The sequence below is a fragment of the Mauremys mutica genome, chromosome 13 (assembly GCF_020497125.1).
Source record: "Mauremys mutica isolate MM-2020 ecotype Southern chromosome 13, ASM2049712v1, whole genome shotgun sequence".
NCBI lineage: Eukaryota > Metazoa > Chordata > Testudines > Geoemydidae > Mauremys > Mauremys mutica.
In genome coordinates, this window is record NC_059084.1 from 38,055,116 (window position 1) to 38,067,638 (window position 12,523).

The window sequence follows — 12,523 nt, forward strand, 5'->3', positions numbered from 1 at the left end:
GGAGATCTTTTTGAAGTTCTTCACGATCTGCTTTGGTCTTAACTATCTTGAGTAGTTTAGTATCATCTGCAAACTTTGCCACCTCACTGTTTACCCCTTTCTCCAGATCATTTATGAATAAGTTTGGTCCCAGGACTGACCCTTGGGGAACACCACTAGTTACCCCTCTCCATTCTGAGAATTTACCATTAATTCCTACCCTTTGTTCCCTGTTTTTTAACCAGTTCTCAATCTATGAAAGGATCTTCCCTTTTATCCCATGACAGCTTAATTTATGTAAGAGCCTTTGGTGAGGGGCCTTGTCAAAGGCTTTCTGGAAATCTGACGTTTACGTGAGAAATGCCTCTGAAGAGAGAAGCATGACAAGAATGGGATTTGAACCCATGTCACCAGAGGGAGTAGAACCCACCTTCTCCCAAAACCGTGAAGCCCCACTGCTGCCCACTAGTCAATCACCAGTGCCTAGATTACAGTTTTGGCCATAAAAGGTCCCATGTTGCTGTCCTGTGTCCATTCCATTTGTTGCGCACTTTCCATGACCCCTTGTTCTGGTGTTAGATGTGGAAGGCCCCGTTCTACCTCCTCTGAGCTGTCTTTATTACAGCCCCTCTCCTTCATCAACTTTTACAGTCCCAGCCTTTTCAATCCTAGTGACATCTCTCCCGGTCTGTGGCCACCTCTCCGAGCCCCCTCTGGTTGCAGTTAGTGATTAGTCCTTCCTGCCAAATAATCATATTCATTAAGCAAAATCTTGTATTAGCCGCAGGGTGCTGGATTTCGGGTTCTCATCTCCTGAATCTTTGAGTAACAAACTCTTAAATGGGAAACGTTTTTATTCCCTGATGTAACATTTTGCACTGCACTTTCCAATTACTGCCTTGGTGAAGAATTTAGCTGCAGCTTGCCGAGGGGATAGTGCATTTCAGCCAGAGGTAGAGTAAAAACTCCAGCTGCAGAGATGGCCACGGATGCACTGCGGCTAGAAATGAATAGCACAGTAAGTGCCAGCTCTGTGACTGGTAGATTTAAGGGTATGCATCTCGTAGTGCATGCCTCTTTCGGGCTGCAGGAATGGATCCCAAACTGCTGACCAGTATGCTGCTCGCTCTGACTAACACATCACAAGTGGCAGTGGAGTTATTCCTTTAACTGCAAAGGCAAGAGGAGTGCGACCTTGATCTCACCACGATGCGAGACTGCTTGTGGCAGTCACGGAGGTGCTGACCACAGTGGAACGCCGCTTTTCGGCTCAGGAAACAAGCACTGAGTGGTGGGATCACATCGTGATGCACCTCTGGGATGACGAGCAGTGGCTGCAGAACTTTCACATGAGGAAAGCCACATTCATGGGACTGTGTGATGAGCTCGCCCCAGCCCTGCGGTGCAAGGACACAAGAATGAGAGCTGCCCTGTCATTGGAGAAGTGTGTGGCGATTGCACTGCGGAAGCTGGCTACTCCAGACTGCTACCAATTGGTCGCTAACCAGTTTGGAGTGGAAAAGTTGACAGTTGGAGTCGTTTTGATGGAAGTGTGCAGGGCCATTAATTGCATCTTGCTCCGAAAGACCGTGACGCTGGGCAACATGCGTGACGTTGTGGCTGGCTTTGCACAAATGGGCTTCCCTAACTGCGAGGGGCGATAGATGGCACACACGTTCCAATTCTGGCACCAGACCACCTAGCCACAGAGTACGTTAATCTCAATGGTTCTCCAGGCACTTGTGGATCACCGTGGGCTTTCACAGACATTAACGCAGGCTGGTGCGGAAAGGTGCATGACGCACACATCTTTTGGAACACTGACCTGTTCAAGAAGCTGCAAGCAGGGACTTTCTTCCTGGACCAGAAGATCACCACAGGGGAAGTCGAAATGCCCATTGTGATCCTGGGAGACCCCACCTACCCCTTAATGCCATGGCTTATGAAACCCTACACGGGGCAACTTGACAGCAGCAAGGAGCAGTTCATCAACAGGCTGAGCAAGTGCAGAATGACTGTTGAGTGTGCATTTGGCAGTTTAAAAGCCCACTGGTGATGTCAGTATGGGAAGCTGGACATGGCCGATGACCATATTCCTATTCTTAGAGCCACGTGGTACGCTCCATAATATTTGCGAAGGGAAGCGTGAAAAATTCACTCAGGGCTGGACTGCAGCTACTCAGCGCATGGAGACTGAGTTTGAACCACCAGAAACTAGGGCTATTAAAGGGCTATAGCGTGGGGCCATGAGGATCAGGGATGCCTTGAGGCAGCAATTTGAAGCTGAAAGTCATTAATATTTGTTGCTATGCTTGGGATTGCAGTGCTTGTAATGCTAGGAGGAGATTGGTGCACATGATGCAAGAAGTGGCCTTAACATAATTGTATGGTGCTTTGCAGTGCTCTTTTTGCTTTCACGTAATAGAATAAAGATTGCTTTCCCACAAACAATTCTTTTATTAAAAGACAACAATTACAGGAGAGAGTCAAATGAAAAAATTCATTAGTGGCGGGGGAATGGAAGGTCTACAGAGGAGGAAGGGTCCCGGGACGGCTACAAATTTGTGTATGTCCAGGGATCATACCCAACCTTCTCCTTTGGAGTACAATGCAGCGGATGCTGTACTTCAGCAGGGCAAAACTGCAGAGGGATGAGTGTTGAGTGCAGTGGGTAGTGGGAGACGGGAGTCCACAGTGCTGGTGTGATAAATGAGGGGGGGGTAGCTCCCTTTTATGGACACCCAGCCAGCCAGTAGCTATAAAATCCCTCTCAACAGCTGTTCTCTAATTGCTTTACCTCTAAAGGGAGACAAACTCTCACTGCGATGCAGAGGTGAAGGGAAGTGAGTGGGCACCTGGCCAAAAGAGCCAATGGGAAGGTTAGAATGTTTTAAAATTGAAACAAGACTCCCCTTTTGTCTGTCTGTTGTTGTTTTTGGGAAGAGGCAGACAGGGGAGCAGTTATTCTGTGAGACGCTTGGGGCCAGGTATGAAAAATCATCAGTATCATACCTAGAAACTACTCATCTAAACCCTCAGAGATGTAAGTAGATCAGGAAATGCCTAGGAAGACGTGATTAGGTTTAGCCCTCTTATTTCTTTATGGCTTGTGCATTCCTCTGTGCTAACCCCAGATGCTTTAGTTTTGCTTATAAACTTTAAACTGAACCTCAAGAGAGCTATTCTTGATGCTTAAACCTTGTAGTTGCTCTTTTAAAATCTAGCACTAACCTGAGTTCCCAGATGTATTTTCTTTTATTATTATTAATAAAATTTACCTTTTTTTTTAACAGAGTTGGATTTTTGTGTCTTAAGAGGTGTGTGCACATGTTGTTTAATTAGCTGGTGGCAACAGCTGATTTCCTTTTTTCCCCCCTTTCTCAGCTCTTCCCCGGAGGAGGGGGGTGAAAGGGCTTGAGGGTACCCCACAGGAAGGAACTCCCGAGTGCGCCTTCCTAGGTTCCCAAAGGGGTTCTGCACTTGGGTGGTGGCAGCATCTACCAATCCAAGGTCCGAGAAAAGCTGTAACCTTGGGAGTTTAATACCAGCCTGGGAGCAGCCAGTTTTATTTTTTAGAATCCTTGCGGGCCCCCACCTTCTGCACTCGAAGTGCCAGAGTGGGCAATCAGCCTTGACATGGTGGCAGAGTGGTGGGATCATTTGGAACCAGAGGCACAGACCTCAGGATTTTAAAAGGACACATTTTTCCTTTTGGCAGCCTGCAAACCTAGGGAGGGTTTTTTTCCTTCTTTCTTTTCCTTTCTTTGCTGCCTCAGGGGGAACAGGCACGCAAAGGGTTCAGCCTGAAAAGCAATTTATTTTTTTCTAACTTTGTGGCAATGAAATAGCTCGGCTAGAGTAGGGCAGCCCTGTGCATGAAGTGTCGATCGAGCACCGAAACCCTAGATCAGTCGTCCCAGAGCAGCACACCACTGGGAAGACAGACCCAGAACAAGCCCAGACATCCAGCTCCATGACACAAATGCAGGGAGCGGATCGGGGACCGGGGATTTCCCCAGCAAGGAAGAGTCAACCCCCCGCCCTCACACACACACACCCTGAGATCTCGGTGCCAAGATGGAGGGAAGCCCTTAACTCAGACCGAGTTCTAACTGGGGAAGACAGTAATTTCTTCCCACAGATGAAGCGCTTGGAGGCAGAAGCAGCGGCAAAGCGCTTGGAAGCAGAGGAGAGGAGAGAGGTGAAGCGCTTGGAGACGGAAATGGAGCTGAAGCACTTAGAGCTGTAAAGGGCTAAACTGGGTCAACCAGGTAATCCTAACAGTCCTTCTCCAGGTACCGCTCCCCATTCCAAGGATGTCCCTGCATACATGGTAGGCAATGATACTGAGGCCGTCTTAGAAAATGTCGAAAGGGCCCGCCTTGGGTACAGCATTTCTACAGACCAGTATATGGTGGAGCTGAGGCCTCAACTCAGTGGACCCTTAGCAGAGGTGGCGGCTGAAATGCCAAAAGAACACATGAACGGGTATGAACTTTTTAAACAAAAGGCCAGAGTTAGAATGGGGCTAACACCCGAGCATGCCTGTTGGCAGTTCAGAGACCTAAGGTGGAAACCAGACGTGGCATTTTCCCAACACACCTATCACATTGTAAAAAATTGGGATGCCTGGATATCAGGAGCAAGTGTTAAATCTCTGGAAGATCTGTCTTTCCTAATACAAATGGAGCAGCTCTTAGAGGGTGTTCCTGAGGAGATAGAAAGGTACATCCTAGATCGGAATAATAAGCGATGCTCCAGGGGGAGGGGAGGCGAAGGGGGGGGGTGCACAAAGTGGAAGTTTTGCCTAGGGCACAAAATATCCTTGCACCAGCCTTGCTGTCACCTCGAGACCCTGCGTGTCTTCGTCCTCACAGCAGGAACCAACTTTATCTAGGGGTGACCCTCCGGAAACAGCATGTCAAAGGGTGACTGGACTATAAGCGTGAGGGCCACAAACACCCATGGTCTGCACTTTCTTTCTTTCTCCCTGTCTGTCTCTCTCGCTTTCACCTGAGACAAAGGAACCAAGTATCGGGCTCTGACCTGAGCATGTGGTCAGCCCCGTTGCTGGGACCACGTGGGAAGAATTTTCCCTTGAATCAACTCTAGCTTGTTAAGATTTAGCTGCTGGGAAGCGTTTTATCTTCATTTCTCTTGTGCCAGTTCCTGACATTAATGCCCGATGCTCACGCTCGCTTGAAATCTCTCCGGTCGTTGTTAAATGAACTCCAGGGCTGTGTTTAAACCGAATCATTTGGCAACTCCCGTTAAAGTAGCAAACTGGTACATATTGACCCCTGACAGGGACAACAGCCCTCTGGTGGGCTGGTCAGTGCAGAGCAACCGTTCTGGAGGAGTGTGGGAGTGTGCTGGGGTCACCCTGCAGGCAGTAACCCAGGCTGGTGGGTACCAGAGCATGGCTGGTGTGTGGCTGGCCGGCTGTTGGCCCAGGGCTGTGGCTAGACACACTCAGGGAGTGACTTGCAGGCTGGTGGCTGGTTGTGAGCAGCTTGAGGTGGGAGCTACACCAGCAAAGCATGAGGAGGCACCCAGGGTGTGACTTGCAGGTGGTGGCAGCCTCTTGCTGGTTGGGATGGCCGCTCCACAGGGGGCACTGAACATGGGCATCCAATTTAACTCATTTAGGATTCGAGCCTCTGATCATTTGCATCTAAAGCACCAATCACCCCCCCAGGCTGTCCAAGAGGGAGCAGACCCGCCCTGCCGGTGGGATGATGCCGAGTGGTCTCAGGAACCGGATTTAGGCGCCAGGATCTTTGGTGACCTCAATTCAAATCCAGCCGCTGCCCCCGGCCCCCTTTCAGGGGGATTCCACAGAGCTTTGCGCAAAGGAGAGGGGTGCTGGGTTTAGACATTCAGGGTTGGTCTCAGTACCGCCTAAGGGAACGACGAGCTGGCAGAGCAAGACTTTCCAACCCACCCGCTGCCCCTCTGGAGCTCTTCAACTGGCTGTGGCCACCCAGCCTGGTCTGTAACTGTCTCTGGCTCTCGCCTTTTTCTCCAGGCAATTTGCAAAAGTGAAAGGGCTGGGCTCATCTGGGACTTGAACCCAGGACCGCTTGCACCCAAAGCAAGAATCATACCCCTAGACCAATGAGCCAGACACATAACAACCTTGCAGGGCCCTTTATTAGCCAAGGTGTGTCACTCTGCCCTCAGGTACCTCTGCTTCTTCAATGGCTGCCTCCACTCTACAGGCTCCGCCTCTCATGGGTGTCTCTGGCATTGCCATCAGCTCAGGGAACTCCCTGCCACTGGATGTTACTCAGGCTGACACCTCAGCCCCAGGCCATCCCAGGGCTTCTTCCCATCCCTAGTGATCCAGGATGGGGCGCCCGCTGTATGAAGGCTGTGGAGAGTTTCCCTGCCTCCGTCCAGGGCTGGCTTCTTTCCCGCCATTCTTCCCAGTGAGACTGTTCCACAAGTGGCCAATTGAACAGCACTGTCCTGCCATTGGGGCGACCTGGGCACTTAGACTGACTTTGTGACACTGTTTCTCCAGACTCCGTTAATCATTTTATCGTCCGTGATACTGGGCTGGACTCGATGCTCAGTGTTAGTGTGGGTAATTCTGCGTAATCAACAGATCGTATCGCTCCTTTTGTTACCTGCTACGCTGTGTAATCCAGCCCTTTCCTCCTTTTCATCTCCAGCATCCCGCCATACCATGCCCCGGCCAGCCCCTCACGCTGGGGACCGATCTCCCTGCGCCATGCTCCATTGCCCCCATGGGGGCCCACAAATATATTTGGCGCCAGGACCACAAAAGGTTCATCTGGCCCTGCCTGGCTGGAACCGCTTTCTAAAGGCAACTTGAAAAACTAAAACCTACAGACGTCTCAGGGATCTGACCCCAGAATCTCTCGCACCCAAAGGGAGTCACACCCCTAGGCTAGGGAGCAATGTTCAGGCATCTTTAATAGCTGCTTCCCCCTCTCATGGGTATCTCTGGTGTTGGCATCAGCCCATGGAACTCCCTGCCACTGGATGTTACTCCAGCTGATGCCTCAGTCTGGGAAAGGGCTTTTCTACATCTGTCACAGCTCAGGGCAACTGCCCCTGTCTTCTCCTACCACGGCAGGGTGGGGTAAACCTGGGCACTCACCCAGCCCTCCCTGAGCATGGGGCGGGAATCAGCCTGCCAAGCCCACCCCACGACTTTCCCTGTGGTCAAAAATTCATCACAGCTCCAGCTTGGGACAACTGGGATGGGGCTTGGGATGGGGGGGGCCTGAGTCCTTCCAACCCTCTCCTGTGCCCTGGGGCCCTTTGGGGGTCCGGTCCATTTGCTGGCCCAGGCCCTGCGCTGGTTTAAAACCAGGCTATTGAGCTGTGGCCAGTGGTCCCTGGAGAAGGCACTCTGCACCAGCGCAGGCACCTCGCCAAGGGGCTGGTAACTGGTGGGATGACACTGGACTGGAGACACTACGGACCATACCGCACCCCCGATTGCATGTTTAATCCAACAGCCCCCAAAGGCACCAACCCTGCTGCCATTTGAAAGCGAACAGTGAAATGGTCTTGGGCTGGTTTATAAATCCGGGAAAGTTGAAGCCGTCACAATTACAGGTGCCGGGAGCTGCAGGTGAGCCGGCGCGCTGCCTGGTGGAAAGGTGTCACTGTCTGTGCGCTCTGCAGCTGGGCTCCAGCGCGCTTCAAGAGCCAAGAAATGCATCAGACAGTAAATGGGGACCCAAGTTCTGCCTTTGGGGCCTGTTACCCACTTGACAGATCAAAGCAAGAGCCAAGGTGTGTGACGCTGGCAGACCAGGTGGCAGCTGATCCCTGGTGAATGCACGGCTGGCACCCAGGCTGGCTCACCTGGCATTAGCGGTGTTAAACCAGCTGCTACATTTCAAAGGCTGCGTTCAGTGTTTGGTCTTTATGAAACGCTTGGGAGCTGCTGCCGGCTGCTGTTCATCTCACGCACACCGGCTGCATCCTGCATTATGTCCCAGTGTTTGCTCTGTAACTACAGATGTGTCTGCTAGGAAACTGGACACCCCCCAAGACAGGAGAGAAGCAACACCAAGCGTGAGCTGCTCATTCACCACAAGAGGCGTCAGCTCGTGCCTGGCAAAAGAAGACCCATAGACCCCCCATTGTGGGACACCAGTGGACGGATGACGTGGTTGATTCTTTTCCCCACCCCTATGAAGGGGGACATGCAAAGACACTCGGCCCATCTCCGCTCGAGCTCTGCAGGAAGGGCATAAAAATCCCTGTCAAGGGAAATTGTCATCACTTTGCTGCTGGAGAGGGCCAGGGATCTCCAGGCTGCTTAGCCGGGGTTAGTGCTAAAGGACGTACAGAGGTGACGCTTACAGCTGCACTTGTTACTGTCTGGAACTTCAGACGAACTCGTATGTGTGCACTTGTTACCCACTTGAACCTGCAAATCACTCGCTGGTTCCCTTTCCCTCCTTAATAAGCCTTTAGTTAGTTAATTACAGGGTTAGCTGCAGGCGTTGGTTTGGGGTGAGGTCTGCAGTGCACTCAACCTCGGATCAGTGACTGGCACTGGATCGTGTGTGATTTTTGGTGCAGTGGATCAGCTCTCGCAAAGGGGTGTCGGGATACCCCGGGGCGCCCCAGGGCCGGCCTGGGATCTCCCCATGGTAAAGTATGAAGAGGTCACAGCTGATGGGTGAAATCAAGTTCTAGGACCCACCACCAGTTTGGGGCTTTTGCCATCTGTCCTGAGGCTGGTGCCCCAAAGCCCTCACATTACCTACCGCTCCGATCCCAGCCCAGGGGCCACGCTCACGCAGCCTGCCCCAGTGGAGCTGTTCTGCTCAGTGTCAGTAATGTACTCAGAGAAGCCGGGACTCCCAGGGGAGCCCCCAAACTCTTGGCTGTTCTTGCTGGTCCTGCTCACTGCTGGAACGGCACCTCCCCCTGGCTGTCCCAGGGATTAGCTCTGTGAGGCTGATGCCCCTTCCTGCGGTCGCACGTATCTCGCTGCTGCAGCCTCTCCATGCCTCAGCCCCCCAGCCAGGTCCCTCAGCGCTGCCACCTTCCATGCAGAGTGCTTCCAAACCTCTTCTGTTGGAGGGGCATTCGGATGGCCTCAGGCCCAGTGCCTTGACCCTTCCCGCAGCGCCCATTGGCCTGGAGCGGCGAACCGCGGCCAGTGGGAGCCACGATCGGCCGATCCTGCGGACGCAGCAGCTAAACAAACCGGCCCAGCCCGCCAGGGGCTTTCCCTGAACAAGCGGCGGACCGGCTTTGAGAACCGCTGATCTAATCTGCGTGGCCACACAGCAGCCTATTAAGCGCCACACAGGCGCTCAGGACTGCAGCGGGAAGAAATGCCTCTGCCCCAGCCCCTGACCTGTCGCAGTGGGGAGCGGCTCCTCTCCTCCAGCCCCTGCCCAGCCCAGCCCCAGAGCTGCTGTGACAGGAAAAGGCACCTCTCCACCCTAGCCCAGGTGCTGCTACTGGGAGAGAGAGCTGGGGGGAGCCCTGGGGCAGCCTGAACCCCAAAGCCCTCACCCCCTACACCCAACCCTCTGCCCCGAGCCCCCACCCACACTCCGCATCCCTCAGCCCCACCCCCACCACACATCACCTCCATATTTGTGCACATAAGAAAATTCAATCCGCACATGGGTGGGAAAAATTAGCGGGAACACTGGACACGACGTGTGAATCTCCCCCCAGACTCTTCTTTAGATAAACCCAAGCAAACTGCCACCTTGTTTTCCAGCTGAATTGCTATGTCTGGAGGTTGCTAGTCCTCTCTCTACATCGGTCCAGAAGTTAAAGGGTTTTAATAGAGAGTGGAATTAGCCATTGGTATGACTTACCGAGGGTCATGGTGGATTCTCCGGGACACACGACAGGCAGGTTCACCAGAGGGTCGCATCCTCCATAGCATGTGTTGGCCGAGCTCCTTGCATCTCTGCATTCCCTCATCCAGGACTTTCTCATCCCCCATACCCTGTATTTCAGGAACTCCCTGCTACTCCCTGCAATCTCTTCCCTGCATCCTCAGTTCTCCGAGCTCAGGGAGAGGAAATCCAGAGCTAGGGCATGGGCATTCGTCAGCGTCGGAAGCCGTCCCAGGGAGGGGAGCCTCCTTTCTGCCCCCTCTGCTCGTTAGCATTGTTATGAATCGTTGCTATAGCACCTTGGTGGCGAGTGGGGGCCCAGGACCCTGTTGTGCCAGGTGCTGTACAAACACAGATCAGAAAAGTGGGTCCCTGTCCCACGGAGCTTGCAATGGAAGCATAAGAGAAGAGCTGAGAGGTGGAAAGAGATGGGGCAGGACAAGGGAACCCCCAGACAATGTTTGTACCCGTGACGGGCGCTGGCCTCAGCAGCAGAACCGCTGTGCTGATTTTTGGGGGCCTCCTGGCAAAGGTGAGTTGTGAGGCGGTATCCGAAGGAGGGCAAAGAGGTGGTTTTGTCGCTGTGCCCAGGCAGCGCAGCTCTGGTGGGAGGGGAGGCGCGGGAGGAAGCAGGAAGGGGCCTGTTTGAAAAGGGGACCAGCGGAGGAAGGTGGCCAGTGACGGGGAGTGAGAGGAGACAGGTCGGCCAGGAAGGGCCTTGGAGGTGGAGTCAGGCAGCTGATGCTGATACGCCCCTGACAAACCCAAGGGATTGGCTGTTGGCGGAAATGAAAACTCGTCAATTAAAACGGTACGGGAGGAAAAGGAACAGGAAGGAACGGAAGTAGGTGCTGGGAAGCGTGCAGAGGAAAGCGACGGACTAGCCGGGGTCAAGGCGACTGACGGAGCGCCCCAATCTGATCACACACAAGTCACCGTGTGACCAGCGGGTACCAAGTCCAGCCCAGGCTCAAAGGCCAGTGGGTGATAAAATGATTAACTGAGGCTGAGGGTACAAATCCCACAGCCGTTGGGAGTCCGCAGGTCACCCCAGCGACAGGGGAACTCGGTGCAATTCAGCATTTATGGAACAATCTCGCTTGGAAGAATGACTGGCAAGAAGCCAGCCCTGAATGGAGGCAGGGAACCCACCACAACCTTAGTACAGCTGATGCACCATCCGCGCAGAACCCTGTGGGTAACTAGAGACAAGAACAAGCCTTTTGATAGGCCTGAGGAGTCAGCCTGAGTAACATCCAGTGGCTGGGAGTTGTGTGGGCTAATGCTAACTCTGGAGACTCCCATGACGGGCGGAGCCTGCAGGGCAAAGGGGGCAGCTATTGAAGGAGCAGAGATGCTGGAGGGCAGAGTGAAAAATCTCAGCTCCACAGCAACAGCACCTATCTGGCTCGTTGGTCTAGGGGTATGATTCTCGCTTCGGGTGCAAGAGGTCCCGGGTTCAAATCCCGGACGAGCCCAGTGTTTGGCCTTTTGCAAATGACCTTTGGAACGCAGATAGAGCTGGGGCGAGGGGCAGCCAGGGGTGAGTGGGCTAGTGAGCTGGAGAGGGGCCTGTAACTGAGTGGTGCTGGGGAGCCTGGGGGTGGGTTAGAAAGCCCTGCTGTGCTGGTGACTATATTGGGTGCCTAACTCCCATAGGCTCCTTTGAAAATGACTCTGAACGTTGAAATCCGTCCTCTGTACACACTAGTCTGTGAAATCGCTCTGAGGGGCTCTGGGGATCTCCAGACCCAGCTGTTCCCTGCCTTCACTGTGATATCCTCAGCACACGCAGTCTGCCTGAGCAGGCCCATGTCATGTGCCCTCCCTGCAGAGGCCTGGTCGGCACCAGAAAATTGTTTAACTACGTCGCACAGGGTTGTGAAAGAGCCACACCTTTGAGCAGCCTGGTTAAGCCGACCCATGTGCCTGTGGAGATAGTGTTGGGTTGATGAAAGAATTCTTCCCTCAACCGAGCTCCCGCCTGTCGGGGAGGTGGTTAATCACGCTGCTGGGAGAACCGCTCCAAGCGGCATAGGTGCATCTACACTGCAGCACTGCGGCTGCACAGCTGTGACACTGTTGTGTTTTCAGGGTAGCCACGCCCACGTACAATCACACACACCCTATTCCATTGTTCATACAGAGGCCCCCAAAGGATATAAACTAGGGTCAATGATGGTTGTCGCAATTCCATTAGCTTGGTCCAGCACGTGGCCGGACGGTGTTAGAGCTGTCACAGGCCGTGGGTTCGTATTCCCCTTCCCTGCCTCCAGGGGCAAAAGGGGTCCTTCAAACTGCTGAGTCCCTGGGAATTTTAACATTCACAATGAACACGGCAAACGAAAACCAAACCCAAATTTTCCAAATCACTGACTGGGGAGAAACCCCAGTCTGGCCAGTGGAATTATTGACTCATTGTGGCTCATCCGACAAACAAGCACAAAGGCTGGAGCTGGGGCAAGCAGTTAATTTCTGTGCCTGGAGGGGCCAGTCCCTGCACTAGGATCCTCCAAGCAAAGGAACTTACCTTTGAAATAGATTTAAACTGTTCAATTCAAATGCTATGGGAAGAAAATGAAACTGAATGAAAACAAACACGATGATGTGAGCTACAAAGAAGAAAGATGGTGATTCCGTGGTATAAATTAAGGTAACTAAAGGAGCGATACAATCTGTTGATTACA

General features: G+C 52.9%; 2 non-coding genes across 2 annotated transcripts; one reads left to right on the forward strand and one right to left on the reverse strand.

Annotated features, from left to right (window-relative positions):
- Nucleotides 1-6,031: 6,031 nt before the first annotated feature.
- On the reverse strand, nt 6,032-6,103 carry TRNAP-UGG. Its single transcript has one exon. It is a non-coding gene; the product is annotated as a tRNA-Pro (tRNA).
- A 5,139-nt stretch (nt 6,104-11,242) lies between these two features.
- On the forward strand, nt 11,243-11,314 carry TRNAP-CGG. The gene has a single exon. It is a non-coding gene; the product is annotated as a tRNA-Pro (tRNA).
- The last annotated feature ends 1,209 nt before the right edge of the window (nt 11,315-12,523 follow it).